The sequence below is a fragment of the Mustela nigripes genome, chromosome 13 (genome assembly GCF_022355385.1).
Source record: "Mustela nigripes isolate SB6536 chromosome 13, MUSNIG.SB6536, whole genome shotgun sequence".
Lineage (NCBI taxonomy): Eukaryota > Metazoa > Chordata > Mammalia > Carnivora > Mustelidae > Mustela > Mustela nigripes.
Window position 1 is genome coordinate 19679831 of NC_081569.1, and position 6144 is coordinate 19685974.

Consider the following 6144-nt stretch of genomic DNA (forward strand, 5'->3'; position numbering starts at 1 on the left):
AAGAATTGCTGGATTAAAGGGTAATTCTTTAAAAAAAAGATTTTATTTACTTACTTGTCAGAGAGAGAGAGACAGAGAGGGAGCAAGCACAAGCAGGGGGGTAGCAGGCAGAGGGAGAAGCAGGTTCCCTGCTGAGCAAGGAGCCCAATGTGGGATTCGATCCCAGGACTTTGGGATCATGATCTGAGCTGAAGGCAGATGTTTAACTGACTGAGCCACGAAGACATCCCTTAAATGGTAATTCTGCGTTTAATTTTTTAAGGCACTCCCATGCTATGTTCTATAATGGCTACACCATTTTATATTCTCACCAGCAGGGCACAAGATTTCCAATTTACCCATATTCCTGACAACACTTGCTATTTTCTGTTTTTTTAAAAAAAATTAATTAATTTTTACTTATAAAATATATTTATTTATTTAAGAGACATAAAAAAGTAGGGGAGGGGCAGAGGGAGAGACTCTTCAAGCAAACTCCCTGCTAAGCACAGAGCTGGATGCAGGGCTCGATCTGATGACCCATGCCCATGAGATGACGACCTGAACCAAAAGCAAGAGTTAGAGACTTAAATGACTGAGCCACGCAGGTGTCTCAAGTAATCAATTTTTATAGTAGCCATCCTAATGGATGCTAAGTGGTATCACATTGTGGTTTTCATTTTCATTTCCCTAATCAGCAATGCTGAGCATCTTTTCATGAGCTTATGTGCCATTTGTATATCTTCTTTGGAAAAAAGTCCACTCAAGTCATTTGCCCATGTTAAATTGGGCTGTTTGTCTCCTTGTATGTACGTGTGTGGGTGTGCGTTTTAAAGATTTTATTTATTTATGCGGGGGAATGACCGTTGCAGGGAGAGGGAGAAGCAGACTCCCCACTGAGCAGGGACCCTGATGTGGGGATCAATCCCAGCACCTGGGATCATGACCTGATTTGAAAACAGACACTTAAACCACTGGACCACCCATGTGCCCCATGTTTGTCTCTTTGTTTTTTTAGTTAGGGTTTGTTTATATCTGGATATTGAAACCTTGTCAGATATATAATCTGCAAATATTTCTTCTCATTCTGGTTACTTTTGATAGCATTCTTTGATGCACAAAAAATTTAATTTTGATGAAGTACAAAGGTTGTAGGTTGTCTATTCTTTCTTTGTTGCTTATGGTTTTGGTGTCATATCTAAGATACCATAGCCAATCCAAAGTCATGAAGATATACACCAATGTTGTTTCCTAAAAGTTTTATGGTTTTGCCCTCATATATAAATTTGTGATACATTTTGAGTTAATTTTTATACATAGTGTAAAGTTGGGGTCCAGCTACTTTCTTTTGCATGTGAAAATCCAGTTGTCCTAGCCCTATCTGTTGAACAGACTATTCTTTCTCCATTGAGTAGACTTGGAACCCATGTGAAAACTCAGTTGACTTAAGATAGATGGATTTATTTCTGGACCTTCTGTTCTATTCTAATGGTTTATCTATCCATATGTGTGTATCATACTGTTTTGATTATTACAGCTTTGTAGTAAGTTTTTAAATCTGGAAGTGTGAGTCTTTCCAACTGTTTCTTCTTTTTCAAGACTGGCTATTTGGGGCCATTGCAATTCCATATGAATTTGAGGACTGGCTTTTCCATCTCTGCAAAAAAAAAAAAAAATTCTATTGGAATTTTAATATGGATTGCATTGTATCTGCAGAACACTTTGGATATTGACATCTTAGTATAAAGTCTTCCTATCCATGAACACAGTGTCTTTCCATTTATTTAGGTCTTTAATTTCTTTCAGTAATATTGTGTGCTTTTCAGTGTATAAGTCTTTCATCTCCTTGAATTTCCGAGGTATGTTTATCTTTTAGATGTTATTGTAAATGGAATTGCTTCCTTGCTTTTCAGACTGTTCACTGCTGGTCTGCAGAAACACCACTGATTTTAGTGTGTTGATCTTATATCCTACAACTTTGCTGAATTTATTACTGCTAGTAGCTTTCTTGTGGATTCCTTAGGATTTTCTATAAAAATCATATCATATCATATCATTCTGCAAACAGAGATAGTTTTAATTTTTCCTTTCCACTTTGGATGTCTTTTATTTCTTTTTCTTATATAATTGCTCAGGCTAGAATTTCTAGTGCAATGTTGAATAGGAAATGTTGAATGTAGACATCCTTATCTCATTGCTGATCTTGGGGGAAAACGTTCAGTCTTTCACCACTGAGTATGGTATTAGCTGTGGGGTTTTCATAAATATCCTTTATCATGTTGAGGAAGTTACGGCAATTTTTTAAGATGCTATTTTAAGAAATAATGAGAGGCCTGGGCTAAAGCTATCATTCTCCAGAGGTGATTTGTTATTGCTTTTGCCAGGTCCTTACAGCCTAAGCAATGAAGGATTATCTTTTTTTTTTTTAATTATTTTATTTATTTGACAGAGAGAGAGATCACAAGCAGGCAGAGAAGCAGGCAGACCGAGGGGAAGCAGGCTCCCTGCTGAGCAGAGAGCCCGATGCGGGGGGCTGATCCAAGGACCCTGAGACCATGACCTGAGCTGAAGGCAGAGGTTTAACCCACTGAGCCACCCAGGTGCCCCAACGAAGGATTATCGTAAGTCAAATTCAGGGTTTGAACTTCTGGGCGTCTGCAGTTAGAGGAAAGACAAACTTATTTCTTACTCTCTGGGTGCAGCTATCTGGGGTTCCATCACAAAGCAGGGAACTGGTGAAATGGGTCCTTATTCTTGAGGGCCCTGGACTCAAAATTTATCTTTCTAATCCTATTTGTCTGCCAAATCCAGAAATGCAAGTGCCCAGGGCAGAAGATTCCAATGTGGTGCACACCCGGCTCTGATCCCTTCTCCTCTTGAACCTTGGTCTTCGTTTCCCCATTATCTCTACTTTTAAGAAGATATTTAAAAATTTTTTTTCATCTGGCTTCTTAGTTGTGTTCACCAGGAAATTTACAAGCCTGAGGTTCCTGGAAATGGTGATTCTCTGCTGATTTTTACTATTCCAGAGTTGGAGACTGTGAAATCCAAGTAGAACTTTCTTCTGCCGTATAGTATGGAGGGACAAATTTATTTTTTATCCATTGCTGGAGAGGTGTGTTGAAAAGAGCAAAAACTTGAACAAGGGCACTCTAAGTGAGGCATTTGTGTTATTCACCTTCCTGTTGGTGCACGCAGGCATACAGCCGACCTTTCAGTAAAAGCTCAGCCACCTTGTCATGCTATGCTTAAGAACAATGGTCTCGGGCGCCTGGGTGGCTCAGTGGGTTAAGCCTCTGCCTTCAGCTCAAGTCATGATCTCAGGGTCCTGGGATCGAGTCCTGCATCGGGCTCTCTGCTCAGCAGGGAGCCTGCTTCCTCCTCTCTCTCTCTCTGCCTGCCTCTCTACCTACTTGTGATCTCTGTCTGTCAAATAAATAAATAAAATCTTTAAAAAACAAAACAAAACAAAACAAAAAAAAAAACAATGGTCTCAATCTATTAGTGTCATCTGATCTAAGAAGAAGAAAAAGTTACGATAAGTTGGTCCCAGGTGACTCCAAGAATCTCTCATAATACTAGGACATGTATTATGGTGGCGTTTTATTTTTTTTATGATTTATTTATTTATTTTAGGGGGGAGGGGCAGAGGGAGAGAGAGAATCCCAAGCAGACGCCCCAGTGAGTGAAGAGCTGGATGTGGGGCTTGATCCCAAGACCCTGAGATCTCCACCTGAGCAGAAACCAAGAGTCAGACACTCAAACGATTGGGTCACCCAGGCACCCCCAATGCAGCCTTTTATAAGAAAAATGCTGAGGAGCAAAGAGGATCAATGAGTTGTTAGGATCAGAGCTAGGGCTAGGCCAGCTCCCTCCCTCCTTCCTTCCATCCTTGCTTTCTTTATGATTCACTTCTGTGAAATTGACTCACTTTATTTATATCTCCAAATTCCAGTTGTTTACCAAGAGAAAGTCAGATATTACATTTAATACAATCAAATTTTAAAATTCTCTAAAATACAGAAATGATTTTTAAAATGGCTAAGTGATTGTAATTTCTGGCTCTGCCCCAAAATCAAATTTCACAGACAACGTAGATCCCTCTCCTAATCCACCTACACCCAAACCCTCTGCTGTGCTGCCCAGAGCTCTCTTTCCATGCCATTTATAATTAGAAGGAATTGATTCACATATACTTTGCACATCTAATACACACACACGGGAGCTGACGGGAGGTTTCTACCATTCGGTACTCTCCCCAGGATGGCCCCACTGGTGCTGCCCTGTATTTTGTCTACATTTCATTCACTGAGGACACCTGCCAAACGTCTCTAATCTATCCAGTTCTGAGTATCTCCACCATCTCTACCTTCATCCCAAATACTGTCATTTCTTGCCTAGATGACAGCAGTAACATGTAAACTCTACATTCTCTTGGGCATCCCTCAATTCTTTTTCTGTAGAGGATGCTGGTTTTTGGCACCACGTAGAATTCTCCATCACACTGTGCCTGGCCACAATTGGCCTTGGAGCAGTTATCTCTGTATTGTTAAGTTAACCAGTAGACTGAACATTCTCTAGCTTGTTTGCTTTTGCTAATCCTTACATGTTCAGTGTCTAGCACATAGTGAGTGCTTAACATATTTTTTGAGTACTGCATAATGTCAATAAACTCTGTAATTTACTTGTTCTGCTTATTGTATTGTTTCTCTCCTTCTACCGAAAAGACACGGGTTTTGTCTGTTTTGTTCACTTCTGTACTTACTCTAAGGGCCTAAGAGTGCCTGGTGCTTAGAGAGTTCTTTGTAAACTATTGTGGGGAATAAATAAATGAGGGAGAGAGGGAGGTGATTCCATTGAGAACGTAACCTCCTGGCAGTCCAGGAGCTGGCTCTGGTATTGTTCCAAGGCCTTAAAAAGTGCTGCCTGAGAATTTCTAGATAGAGAATGTCTCCAGGAAATTTGAATTTGTACTCTGGTACTCTAAATGATGCCAGCCTGAGGCTCAGCCATGTTACAGATAAAAACTGGCCACTGGCCAACATTTTGAGGTCAGCTACTTTATCTGTGGAATTCCCCACCCCCAGTTCATCCCTTGGCCATCCCTTTAAATTGGAAAATAAATCCCATCCCTGCTAAGGTGTTGGCTGATAAAGGCTTGAGCTATTGCCCCTTCAAGAGGAATTTGCATTTTAATAGAGGCTCGTCAAGCCCCAAAGGAATCAATATCTCTAAGGGTGAAATTTCAAGCACCAGCAACTGAGACGTTCTGGGGCGCTACTCTCCAGTGTTTTGGATCCAGCGGGGGACTCCCTCAGTTCCACCATGCGACAGTGGACAGATGGCCTGGGGGAATGACCTACCATTGCCCTTTTTTACGCCGAACGTTGCCTTTTTGTGTCCGATCCCTTTAGATTTCCCAACACTCGTGGGTCTCTTAATAACAGTCTTTTTCAATATCAGTGGTCTTGAAGTCACAACAGTAGGGCCACAAAGAGAACTGTGACAATCCAAACTTCCAAGTTTTCTTGGTACCTCAGAGAAGCCGTTAACCAATCTAAAACCTTATGCTGGCTAAAGGGAGTAGGTATGAGTTAATGGGTCCTTAATGCCACCGCTCATTTAAATTCGTTCGGTGCGATTTAAGCCTAAACTTTTCACTTGTATCAAAAGCCCTGCAAACTAAAGGTGAGTAAGAGACATCCGTTTGTGAACCGGGGAGGTTTAAACGCCGACTCCTCCCGGGCCCAGTTCTCAGCGGATTGCTTGGGAAATTGCGGAACTGCAGGAAAGCGGCATCTTGGATCTTGGAATTCCGCATTCGTTAGAGGCTGCGGCGCGCCACACCTGGGGCCGTGCACTTGGATTTCACCTCTTCTCCTCTCCCCGCCTGGACGCGCAGTGACCCCCTCGCCCCACCTCCGCCGCGGAAAGCGCGCATCCCGGGCTGGCCCCAGGCTCGGCCGGCGGCTCGGTCCCCTTGACTCGGCCCGCCCTCGGGCCCCGGCTCCCGCCCACCGAGGGTTCGGCCTCGGAGGCTGCTGCCCTCGACCTTGAAGCGTCTGCGGTCCCTAGTGCCGTCCCGCGTGACAGGCGAGAGCACCGAGGCCGGGCCGCGGGGACTGCACCTGCACCCGCCCGCTCCCGGCTCGCGCTCCGGCCCCG